Source organism: Geotrypetes seraphini, chromosome 2 (genome assembly GCF_902459505.1).
Source record: "Geotrypetes seraphini chromosome 2, aGeoSer1.1, whole genome shotgun sequence".
In the NCBI taxonomy this organism is placed as follows: domain Eukaryota; kingdom Metazoa; phylum Chordata; class Amphibia; order Gymnophiona; family Dermophiidae; genus Geotrypetes; species Geotrypetes seraphini.
The window spans coordinates 405,627,189-405,640,122 of record NC_047085.1 but is presented as its reverse complement, the minus strand read 5'-3'; the positions used below and the strand labels follow the sequence as shown (position 1 = coordinate 405,640,122).

At 40.8% G+C, this 12,934-nt stretch overlaps 1 long non-coding RNA gene across 1 annotated transcript in view; it reads left to right on the top strand.

Annotated features, from left to right (window-relative positions):
• LOC117354107 overlaps positions 1-12,064 on the top strand; it is a 32,879-nt gene extending 20,815 nt beyond the window's left edge. The window contains exon 3 of the long non-coding RNA XR_004538116.1: positions 12,024-12,064. This is a non-coding gene — a long non-coding RNA (uncharacterized LOC117354107). The remainder of the gene's footprint in view (positions 1-12,023) is intronic.
• Positions 12,065-12,934: the final 870 nt, after the last annotated feature.

The following is a 12,934-nucleotide window of genomic DNA, read 5'->3' as shown; positions in this document are numbered from 1 at the left end:
CCTGCTTCCAACAACTTTAAAGGTATGGGGAAGGGAGTGGGCTGTGCAGAGCCTGGCCAGCTGGACGGCCTACTACAGGGAGGGAGGTGGGCCGGGTCGGGCCAGGTGGCATTTAAGATGGCAGGAGGGAGTTGGCTTCCCTCCTACCTTGTGTTGGCAGGGCATCGGCGTGCGGGGCATTTTTTTAGGGGTTTGGGGAGGGAGGCAGCACTTCGGGTGTGGGCTCTTTATTTTAACTGAGCATTTATTTTGCGTGTGTAATACATGCAAAATATCTGCCCGATTAAAAAAATTAAAAAAGCTGTCAGAAGCCTGACAGCAGTGACAGGAGGCTCCTTCTCCTGTCACTACTGTCAGTCTGCACATGCTCCAGGATTGCTCTCTAGCAATCCGTGCTGTGGGTGGGGGGCGTGTCAACGATCATCCCCATTTGCATGCATGCCTTTTGTGAATTCGTCAGTCTGCATGCAATCGGAAATGGATCGGAGACACAATCGGGGTTTAGTGAATCTGGGCCAGTGTGTTAGGAAGGTGCTGTCAGGTGCTCTACCGGCACCTAAATTAATTGTTTTAATTAGCTATTAACAGCGTGGTAATTGGTCGCGTTGTTAAAAATCAATTAAAAATAAAGAAAAAAGTAGGCGCCATGAGACGCCTATAAAACACAGCAGCAGAATCACATGTATGCAGATGCCTAGCAGTGCTGAACATCAACAAAAAGGCTTGGTTAAGGGCAGGGTTGAAATTTGACACCACTACATATGATTCTGCATTGAAGGAAGGCACCGGAAATGTAGCCCTTTAAAACCTAGGGGGCTCATAATCGAAAGAGAAATACGTCCAAAAACCGGCCTAAGTCGGCACTTGGACGAACATTTCTCAAAAATGTCCAAGCGCTGATAATAATAAAACCAAGTTTTGGATGTATTTAAAAACGACCTAGGCCTTCATAGTGCCGCTCAACGTCTAAAGCTAAATGGGGCATTTTGGGAGGCGTGTCGAGGGCGGGAGTTGGGTGGGACATGGGCTGGCTTAGACTTAGTTGTTCAGCATGTATAACAGAAAGTTTAACAGAGCCTAGATGGAACTTGGATGTTGTGATCTAAGTCACAAAAACCCACCTAAACTCACCAGATAAGCACTGCAAACACATAACACAGACCCCCCCCCCCACCCCATAAAAATTTTATTCACAACTTTAAATTTCAGCCTCCAGACCATCATCCTCTAGCCGCCTGGCATAGGAAAGCCTAGTTGTCCAGCCCAGAGGCAGCTTAAGTCGTCTTGGGGGTTGGTTAGGGACCCATAGAAAGAAGGACCCATGCCCATAAGCACCTGTAATCACTGCATTGATACTGAAACATGTGCACTGCCCTATACACCCCCAAAACCCTTTTTTACTGGCATAAGTGGCTCCTGCAGCCATACGGGCTATTGGGGTGGTAGATAAGTGGGTCCAGGGGATTAGGGAGGTGGTTTGGGGGGCTCACCATCATCTATAAGGGAGCTGTAGTAAGGAGAAGCCATGGCACCCTTTTTGTGAAATTCACAGCGGTGCCCTATAAGGTACCCCACTATTTAGGTGGCATGTCTGGGTGTGCAGTCCATCACTTTGCAGACCCCTCCCACGTCCAACAGGGCTTGTTCTAGGCGTTTTGGATTTGGACGGAATGTTGGACGAAAATGTGGTATAAAGATAGACGATTTAGTGGCTTGGATGATCAGATCGTCAGGACGTATAATTAGACGATTTTTGAAAGTAAAAAAAAGTTGGACGTATCTTTCGAAAATGTCTTAGGCTCTTTTTAACTTTGAACGACTTGCGATATGGACGTAAAGGGACTTGGACGTCCCTTTCGATTATGCCCCTCCATGTCTTTAAATTCCTGGCCTACATTTCCGGTGCCTACCTTTGACATAGGCCACGATTCTAAGAATGGCACCATAATGTGAGTGACAGGTGCCTGCCAATTATAGCACTGCTTTTAGAATCTGGGCCGAAGTGGATTGAATTGTAGAATAATAAAGTTAAGATAAAAATGTTAATAGTAGCATTCATTGTAGTTGCTGTACTTTTACTTTTTACTCAGAAAGTATTATATTAGGCAATAACTTTACTTTCACTAAAGTAATTTTTTAATGTGCTCTTCGCTGTACTTTTAATTAAGTATTAAAATATGCATTTAGTTTCACTTTTACTTAAGGTACTTTGGTCTAGTTGTTTGAACAACACTGCTTACAGAATACTGTAAGTTACACACTTCCATGCTGCACATAGGAGCTCACACTATTACCAGCCCTGGATTTACTAGAAAGCGAAAGTTGTTGTTTCTACAAACCTGGGCTTCATATTTGCAAGATTTACTTCCTAAGGGCCGTAGTGCAGTTTTAAGTTGGGTCTCTTGGTTGGGCTTGTATTTAATTGAATGAAAATAATACTGGTATGTTTTGATAAGCTAGGGTAGAGAGTACCATTGGGTGGGGTGGGGAGGGTGTGGAATGGGGTGGTAGAGGTTATTGAAAGGTTCAAACACATACTCGCATATAGATAAAGTGGGGATTTATTGAAAATGGAATATGTATATTTTATTATATTTGATGCATTATTTTTGTAATCAGTGCCTTGATGTTTGTTGCATTTGATGTTTGCATCAATAAAACCGTTTGAATCTAAAAGGAATAATGTTCCTACCTAGATTATGGGCTCATTAATATGATAATTGGAGGTATCCAGTTTTAGAATTGCTGCCCCCATCTCTTATTTTAGACATGAAACTATGGCCCTCTTTTACTAAGCCGCGGTTTCTACTGTGGCCTGGACCACTAAATGCTCCAACGCTCATAGGAATTCCATGAGTGTTGGAGCAGCGTTGTGCTCTGGGCCATGGTAGAAACCTCTACCACAGCTTAGGAGGGTATGCGAGGGGGTTGTGGAACACCGTATGGTTGGAGAAGCCAAATCTATCCTGCCATGAAGCTCTTTATTTGCTGATGCTGCCATTCCACTGCCTATGCCTTATGTCTTTTATGACTTCCTGATACTTTTCACCAGCTCATCATTGTGATAGTTCAGCTGGCCTCCTTTCCGCTTGCTTAGCTGCCATTATTTCCTATGAAAGGAAAATTGTGTTGTGCTTCTTTAGCACCAGAGGTATGGATGGATGGATTATGCCACTGAGTTGACCAATGACTCATTGCAACACACAGAGTGAGGTATCAACACTGTGAAGTTTCATGGCAGAGTATAGGAGTGGTTTGCAATTTCCTTCTCCTACGCAGTGTGTAGCTCTACTATGTCACTGCTACCCAACAAGGGCCCCTCAGCCTACAGCACCTGGTATTCCCAGCTGGTCTCCCATCCAGGTACTAACCAGACCCAACTCTACTTAGCTCAGCCCAGAGGTATACATTCTTTTTATTCTTCCAGTTTATAGATGCAAGCCACTGCACATATGCCTGCGTGAAAGACAAAAGAGAGAAGTAGAAGAAACTGTTAAAATGGGGTTACAGTTATGTTAAAAATATCATGAAGAAAGAATTTAAAGGCAGGGTATGCAGAACAGGGGCGACATAAATAACCAAGACAAACAAAAAGACAATATGTAAAGAACTCTGAAACAGGATGTGCCTTTACACTGCTTACAACAGAGGACCACTCCCAATGCACACAAAGGAAACAATGCCAGGGCACGTACTCACATGAACTGGAAAGGCAGAGAAGAGAGCAGAAATTATGTTAACTTTGTAGCAAAGGACACACATTATGAAGAAAGGCATAACACAAACCAATCTTTTCCAGAGACAGAGAAGTGGTAAAACTAGAAGACATAATATGAGGTTAGAGGGTGATAGTTTTAGAGTAATGTCAGGAAATACTTTTCATGGTGAGTGTGGTGGATGTCGGAATTCACTCGCTTTAAAGATGGTAGAGGCAAAAACAGTGACTGAGTTCAAAAATTCATGGGACAGACACAAAGGGACTCTGAATAAAAAGAGGACAGTATCAACACAAAACTCATCAGATCAACAACTATAAGTTTATGATGCTCAAGAGTGATGTTTAAATTCAGCCCTGGTAGTGGGGAAGTGAAGCTGATATCAGACGGACGTCTATGGCCTTTGTCCCATATATAGCAAGACACACAGGGATAGGCTGGAGTTAGCTTTGATGGCAACTCCAGCATTGGGGCAAGTATGTGTATTTTATATCTAATTCATATGTGTACATAAGAACATAAGCAATGCCTCCACTGGGTCAGACCTGAGGTCCATCGTGCCCAGCAGTCCGCTCACGCGGTGGCCCAACAGGTCCAGGACCTGTGCAGTATAATCCAAGTACTGGGGATGGGGGTGGGGAGGACTTCTTATAGATGAACTTAGCAAGTAACTTGAATAAATACTTGATTGTTGGTTCAACATTGCCTTGATGATAAGCATGACTCTTGGGAAGACTGGATGGACCACACAGGTCTTTAAAATGTTACTATGGGGCTCATTTTCAAAACAGAAAGATGTCCAAAAAAGGCATAAAGTTGCACTTGGATGTTTTTCTTGCAAAAACTGTCTACAGTGCATCTAAATCTCAAGGGAGCGTGTTGGAGCTGTGTTATGAGTTGGATTTGGGTGGGCTTATCACCTGGATGTTTTGCAGCGATGACCAAACTTTTTATAAAACGTCTGGAGCACAATTTAGATGTTTGGGTCTAGACTTTGTTTTAAAATTAATAAGGATCAAAAAGGTGCTCAAACTGACCAGATAATCACTGGAGGGATGAAGGCATGACCCCTTCTCCACACACACAACTCCAGTGGTCACTGACCCCTCCCATTCCGCAAAGATCTGAATGAAACAATACATATCTGTCTCTGACAGCCTCAGATAGCATAGCCAGTCCTAGTACAACAGCAAGCAGGTATCTGGAGTAGCCTGGTGAGCAGAGAAGGGGACCCAGGCCCATATTTCACACTAACTAGTACACTTGTGGAAAAAAGTGAGCCCACCAAAACCTACCAAAATATGCTGTACCTACATATAGGTGACACCTGCAGCCATAAGAGCTATTGCAGTGGTAGACAGATGGGTCCAGTAGGTTTGGGGGGTGTTTTGGAGGGCACAGCATTCAATGCAAGGGGGTTCTGGTGAGACATGTACCTGGCACCCTTTATTTGAAGTTCATAGCAGTGTCCCTAAGGTTTCCCACTGCTCTACTTGCATGTCTGTGTGGCCAGTCTAGTATAGATGATGGCCCCACCTATGTCCAAATGGCTTCGTTTTGGACTTTTTACATTTGGACATTTTCATATTTAAAAATGGGCAAAAAAAGATAAATGTAGTAAGGGCCAGTAATGTCTATAGTAAGATCATTAAAAAAAAAAAAAAGATGCCTTCTGGTTTTGAAAATGGACATTTTCTCTATCCGATTTTTGGACATTTTTCTCAAAAGGTACAAAATTGGATGAAGACCTGATATGGAAAATGGCCCGCCATGTTACTATGTTAACATGTGCCACACCAGTATGCCAGACAGAAAGAGACATCATGTGAAAAGATACATGCAGATGTTCACCCTAATTCTACAAACTTGCATGCCCAATTTTACATTTGAATTCTATACATGGCAACAAATAATCAGCACAGACAAAGTGTGCTAAACATTGTTCTATAAATGGTGCTCAAAGTTGGATGCCATTTATAGCAAATCTTATATCGCATATCTCCAGTGGCAACTAAAGGAGTTTTTTGAAATCTATCAACCCAGAAAATGTTTGAGATCTGAAAATAGTATGAAGTTGCGTTTGGAGTGTAAGATGCTAGTCTTTCATGTTAAGATTGGGGCAACAATGCTGTCGGTAGCAGATGCCAAGCTCTGGCATGTGCTGCCTGGTATTCTGCGATTCTGTGATGGGAGACTGAACTTTAAGAAAATGTTGAAAACGCAATTATTTGTCAATGCCTTCATGTGCTAATGCTTATTTTCTGTTAATGCTTTCCCGTCCTGTAAATGTTTTTATGGGATTTTGTCTTTCCATCTTGTAGGATGAATTTAAAAGAAGGTTTTAATAATGATATTGTTAGTTAATGTTTTATTGTGTTTGTCTTGTTGAAATATGTTTAGCATTTTTAAATATGTATGCATGTAATTTTGTAAACCGCCTAGTTTTTATACGGTACAGAAAGTTTTCAAAAAAATAAATTTATAGAATAGCACTTGGTGCCAGGGTCCACGCCTAACTTTAGGCATGAGAATTTACACTAACTAAACTCTGCTGTAAATCCTCATGCCTAAATTAGGCACAGATCTCCCATATTCTATAACCGTGTGCATAAATTACACTAACACCCCTGATCCACCCATGACCCTCTCATGGCCATGCCTCCTTTTTTGAACCCAATAAACTAGTGCCTGCCGTGAAGGGAAGATCTCAGACGACCACCCAAGTATCATATTACTATTCTCCTTTGGATCTTATGGTGATTAAGGTTACCTTTCATCAATCCAAGCCTTCACTTTTGCATGACTGGGTATTTTAACAGTCTTATTCAAATTTTCTAATCGCTCATTAATTTATATAAAAAAATTTTCTTCCTTGGTTTTTTTTTTTTTTAATTATTTTTTAAAAACTTTTTTTTAAACATCATAAGTGATTATAAATATTATAAATAATGTGTATCTTAATTTACACTTATCATATAAAACACAAAACTATACTTAGCTTGTGTTTTAACGATGCATCAAGCCAAACCAGAACTGAATACGCCATTTCTTCAAGACCGGCTAGAACTTTCACTGGTATTAAATCCAGACATCCTCCGATGGGAACCTGTTTCACCAAAATATATTGGCTTCTTCAGGGCTTAAATGTTGGGCTGTACCTAAGCACAAAAAAGTCAGGTTCAGCTAGAGTAACTAATTGCAAAACATACATCAGTATAAAATACTTTTGACTTACTTCCAGCATTCCAGGCAATTCTTGTTGCTGTACAAACTTGAATTCTCAAAATGGCACTTTAAGCACAAAGATGCTCACACGTGCGCAGTCCTTACTAATGTGTGCAGAAATCATTGGCTTTAACTTTCTTTGATGCATGACACCATTCAAAGGGTCTTCATTCAATTATTATGTATGCGGTGTCATCATTTTGGACAACACAGCAACAATGAATATTGGCCAAAGCTCAGATAAACACTGACCAATCAGCTATAGTATTAAGTCCATTTGGGTGCATACTTTGAAGTTTATGGATCCAGCGCATTTCCTTCTGTTTTAATCTTTTTACTCTATCACCACCTCTTACAGATTTCAGTTCATGGTTTGTGGTGCAGATCTGGATCTGATCATTGAAGGGCACAGACGTTCTTTGGTATTCTGATTTCTAGAGAAAGCTATTCTTAAATTCTTCTTTTCAAAAACCGGGTACAAATTCATCATTTCCCAATTCTTCCTGATTATTTTCACCACAAGATTACTCTTAGAACTATAGCGCATTACAAAGGTTTCTATATCATCATCTTCTAGAACATGTAATTTTTAGTGCCATTTATAGAATTAGGCTGTTAATTTACAAAATAGCAAGCATGGGTTATATAATAGTGTCAGGTGAGTGTATTACAATTTAATAATAAGCTGTTTAATTGGCATTAATTATTGGCTATGATTGGTGTTGATTGGCACTAATTAGCAGTTACATGCATAACTGACAGTGACTATTACATAAACTGATACAATTGTATTTGCTGGCATTGCTAAGTGAGCAAGGTACTTATACTGTAAGAGCTGAGTATTGAATATTGCATAAAATGTGCACACAAACTATCATGCACAGATGTAAGGGGAGTGTGGATCTAAGAGGGGCATGGGCAGGTCTGGTGACTGTCTAGATGCAAGCACAATTTAGGGAATACAGTTAGGCGCTAACATTTACATCAATCATTGAGTCAGTGTAAGCGCTCGCTCCTAAAGTTAGGCGTGCAAATACAGACTTACACTAGTATTCTATAGAGGCAATTGCACGCACAACTACTGATGTAGAATTTGTACTTAGCGTGTTCTATCCTGGTGCCTAACTTTAGGCTTCCTTTCAAGAATTACCCCCATGATGTCCATCGACAGCTTAGCATGTACCTACAGGGAAAGAGTTGCTGGGTGGATCACTTTCATAACCATGTTTGATCATCCAAGCACTCCTAAGATGCTGTTCACCATGAGATTGGTAAATCAACCACTCCACCATTCCTGCCCTATTTACTTCTGCTTTTCACGGTACCCATTTCTCCACTCCAACCCTTGGACAATTAGAGGGCATCTCACTAACACGGGGTTTTGCAAAGGCTTGCTACTGAGCAGCGCATGCTAAATGCCAAGTCACCCATAGGAAGAGAATGGGTGACTCAGCATTTAGCACATGCTGCTTGGCAGCCCAGCTTTGTAAAAGGACCTATAAGTTTGGGTTGGCCTCAAAATATCTAAAAAAAAAGAAAATGCAATCATGGATTGGGTCTAATAAGTGCAGAACAAAGAATTAGCCAAGAGGCAAAAATTCTCTTTCACCTAGCAACATGCATGCAGAAATCATCAATAATGCGTATGGAGGTCTTACCCATTTATAAAATAGGAGACCATGCCAGATTCACAAGGACATGGTCTGGATGGAGTGAGGGTAACTTTTCCTAGGGAAAAATGCTTGAGTACCTGAATAAGCTCATGTAAACTGTTCTGAGCTCCTCTGGGAGAACGGTATAGAAAATTGAAAAAATAAATAAAATTAAATAAATCTGCTGGACTCTAGCAAGTGTGTTGTGCATGTTCTTGTAACATCTGTAATTCTTAAGTCTATCCCCTCCCCCCCCTTTTATAAAACCGCTCTAGCGGCTGTCATGCGGCAAAAGTCCCCAAACCCTTTAAATCTAGCTAGCGTGGCTTTGTATAAGGGGGAATATTATTATTTTCCTATGACTGCACAACACAGAAATGGTGAACCTTGGCCTTGAGTGCTGCACACGGGTCTAGTTATCAGGATTTCTAGAATGGATATCAGATGGGATATATTTGCACTCGTTTTATCCAGTCGGAGGTAATTTAATTTCCTTAATTTGGCTATCCTGAGAGCCAGACCTGTGTGAGGTAATACATAGTGAGGACGGTTTCTCTTTACAGTGATTTCTATGGTGCTTTTTGATAACTGTTCCCATGGTAACCATTGCTGGCAGCATAACTATGCATGATAATATAACTCCTGGAAAATGCAGACATTAAAAATGTGTACTGAGGCTACGTGTTCCTCCCCTGAGTGTGGATCTAGGCTTCCTCTGCATTTAAGTAAGCTTTATACAGTGCTGTGCTTATCGTCCCAGCCTGAGCTTGAAGTGTAGCTATGTTTATGGACTTAATTTTGAAAAGTACATTGAAAGTGCTAGCAGTCAGCAGCAAAGCAAATGGAAAACCAGAAACTCCGCATTAATAATAACTTTCAAAAATTGATATGTGGTGCTTTATTTCATTTCTTTTGGCTTCCAGTGATATTGCTTGCGATGTAAAAGAATGTGTAGAATATTCTAAACTGCATTCTGTGTTAATGATCTCAAAGTTCATTTATTGGGTCACTTACATATTTTATACACTCGGGCATAAATAGCTATCTGAAACTTTATTCATAGCTATGCTCTGTCATAATTTCTAACATTGGCTCTCACAAATTCACTCTTGCACCTACAGCGCAATGAAAACAATCCCCAATACTAATTTGGCAAAATCCTTTTATGCACTGCACATATCCCAAACAGTCCATAATGGTTTACAAAAGGCCAAAACTCAAAGACAAAACATTCAGGAAAAACACAATAAAAACAAACACAATGTAAATAGGGAGAGCTGTGACTTGCTGAGGCTAAAAATCAACATTTTCAAACTCATTATCTGGGGTACTGTAGGTATCCAATGAAAAACAGCACAACATTGATGCAGATGGCTTGAAACTGTTGCAGTACAAGTTGTGTTGAGACATGAATGCACGGATTTTCAATATTGATTCTAATAGTTCTTGATGCATTCTGTTCCTGAGTTTAGGCTTTATGTAATGTAATTTATTTCTTATATACCGCTAAACTCCGTTAGGATTCTAAGCGGTTTACAGAAAAATAGACAATAGGGTGCATTAAAATTATAAGTAAAATAGGTACTTAGAAATTATGAGGTTCATTTGAGAGAATGTCCGTTCCACAGCTGCGTTACTGAATGGGAGAGCCAACAAGAATAAGGCAAAACTTCCCTATTTCATTGAACTCATACTCACCAGCAGTATCTGTATAACTGATAACATCCACCCAGAATTCTTCAACATCGACATCTTCCATGTTCTGCCAGGAAACAATATTAAGTTTGTTCTAATGTTGCTCAAGAACTCCAAGATTTCCTTTTCCTATATACAGTGTCAAAAAGGAAAGCTAAGCTTTTTTGTTCCATGGACCTTTTTGTTCCAGGAATGACTGATGGACTCAGTTCTGCTAATGATTCCAACTGAGTTCCTCCTCTCCATAGGCAGCCATATGCAGGTCCCAAAAGACAAGCAGAGCTCCGGATGTGTGGATGAGATGATGGTGCAGGGAGGAGGGTCTTGGATTTCTTAGGAACTGGGTGACATACTGGGGAAGGGGGAGCCTATTCTGCAAAGATGGGCTCTACCTTAACCAGGGTGGAACTAGGCTGCTAGCAGTTGATATTGTGTATTTGGATTTTCAAAAGGCATTTGACAAAGTACCTCATGAAAGACTTTTGAGGAAATTAGAAAGTCATGGGATAGTCCTTTTATGGATTGTCCTTTTATGGATAGTCCTTTTAAGGATTGAGAACTGCTTGAAAGACAGAAAATAATAATAATTTTATTCTTATATACCGCCAAAACCATAGTAGTTCGAGGCGATTTACAATAAGAAGAGCTGGACAATCAGCAAAATAATTACAATGAAAGTCGAATACATGTATGTAGGTTATAGAGGTAATCAGAGAAAGGGAGAAAATCAGAGTAATAGTCACAATGTAGGGTCATAGGGTACATGCAGGGCCAGATTTTCCTATAGGCTAACTAGGCTTCAGCCTAGGGCCTCAAGATCAAGAGGGGCCTACATTCAAATTGTTAGCAAAATTAAAATTACACTATTCTAAAAACAGTGAACACTAAAACACTGAACCGAAAATAAGGAGAAATTCTACGCTTCGGGATCGGAATCAGCTCCGGCCACAACGGGGCGCCGACTCGGCTTCTCCCTTTCTTTTTCTCGCCCTGGGAGGAGGATCGGGGAGGGAAAGACGTCAGTCCGGAAACAGCTGGATAAAGCCCAGCCCCGCGGGGAGAGAGGCAAAACATGGATCCGTCAGGACAGGGTGGCCCAGACTGGCATCAGAGGGGGGATGGGGGGGTTTAATGGAAGGCAGGCAGGATGGCATGGGGGGGTGTTCAATGGAAGGGGGATGGGAGGCAGGCGGGCATCGGAGAGGGGGGTGTGAGGTGAGGAAGGACGCATTGGGGGCACTATGGACATAGGAAGGGGCAATGTTGTGTGTTAAGTTTGATTAGTTATTGTTACAAGTACATGATGCTGAGAATAAATGTCCAAATAAGTGTTCTCGACTTTTTTAAATTTATTATCTGTGTCACATTTTTTATAAAGGTTAGTACCAATAACATGTTTCATTTAACATATTGATATATATCACAGTAATGATGTATTTTATTATCTCTCATGTAATTTACAAACTTAAAAATGGGAGGTGAAAGGGCCTCATAAGTGGAATAGCCTAGGGCCTCTTTTCATCTAAATCCGGCCCTGGGTACATGTAAGTAGAATACAGAGATAAGGCTTTAAGAGTTGGTTAAATAAGTTTGTTTTAACTAGTTTTCTAAAGCTAAGATAGGATGAGAGTGGGTTTAAATGATCAATATTCTCAATGGAGAAGGGTAAATAGTGGGGTTCCCCAGGGGTCTTTCCTAGAACCGATGCTTTTTAACATATTTATCATTGATCTAGAGATGGGAATTACCAGTGAGATAATTAAATTTGATGATGACACAAAGTTGTTCAATCGCAAGAGAATTGTGAAAAATTACAAGAGGACCTTGTGAGACTGGAAGACTGGGCATCAAAATGGCAGATGATGTTTAAAGTGAGCAAGTGCAAAGGTATGTATGTGGGAAAGAGGAACTATAGCTATGTGATGCTATGTTCTGTGTTAAGAGTCCAGGAAAAGGATCTAGGTGTCATTGGTAAAGATACGTTGAAACCCTTAGCTCAATGTATGGTGGCTGCTAAGAAAGCAAATAGAATATTAGGAATTATCAGGAAAGGAATGGAAAACCAATATGAAAATGTTATAAAGCTCTTAAATCACTCTATGGTATGGCCACACCTCAAATGCTGTGTGCAGCAGTGGCGTACCTAGCATATGTGACACCCAGGGCCCATCATTTTTTGACACACACCCCCCATCTGTATGAAAAACATGATTTTTAGTAACAAGCCACGTCACACATGAGTACCTAGGAAAAGACAGCATCTTACATACTGCAGTGAGCAGTACAACATCAATACTCCCATTGTAAAACTAAACAAGCCAGACTAGTACAGATCAATCCTGCAGTCAATCCTAACAAAAATCATGTCTTTCGAACACAGGAAACACCTTCGCCTAGTGTGGAATATGTAATCACACACTAACCCCTCCCTATTTTACAAAACTGTAGTGTGGATTTTAGCCACAGTGGTAACAGCTCTGACGCTCATAGAATTCTGAGCATCAGAGCTGCTACCACCACGGCTGGCTACCTTAAGCTTGCCATCTCTTTCCCTCACCCCTCCAGTGTTTCCCTAACTCAATCCTTTTCTCCCCATCATGTGTCCTCCTTTTATTTATCCCCTCCTTCCATCATGTACCCTCTTTC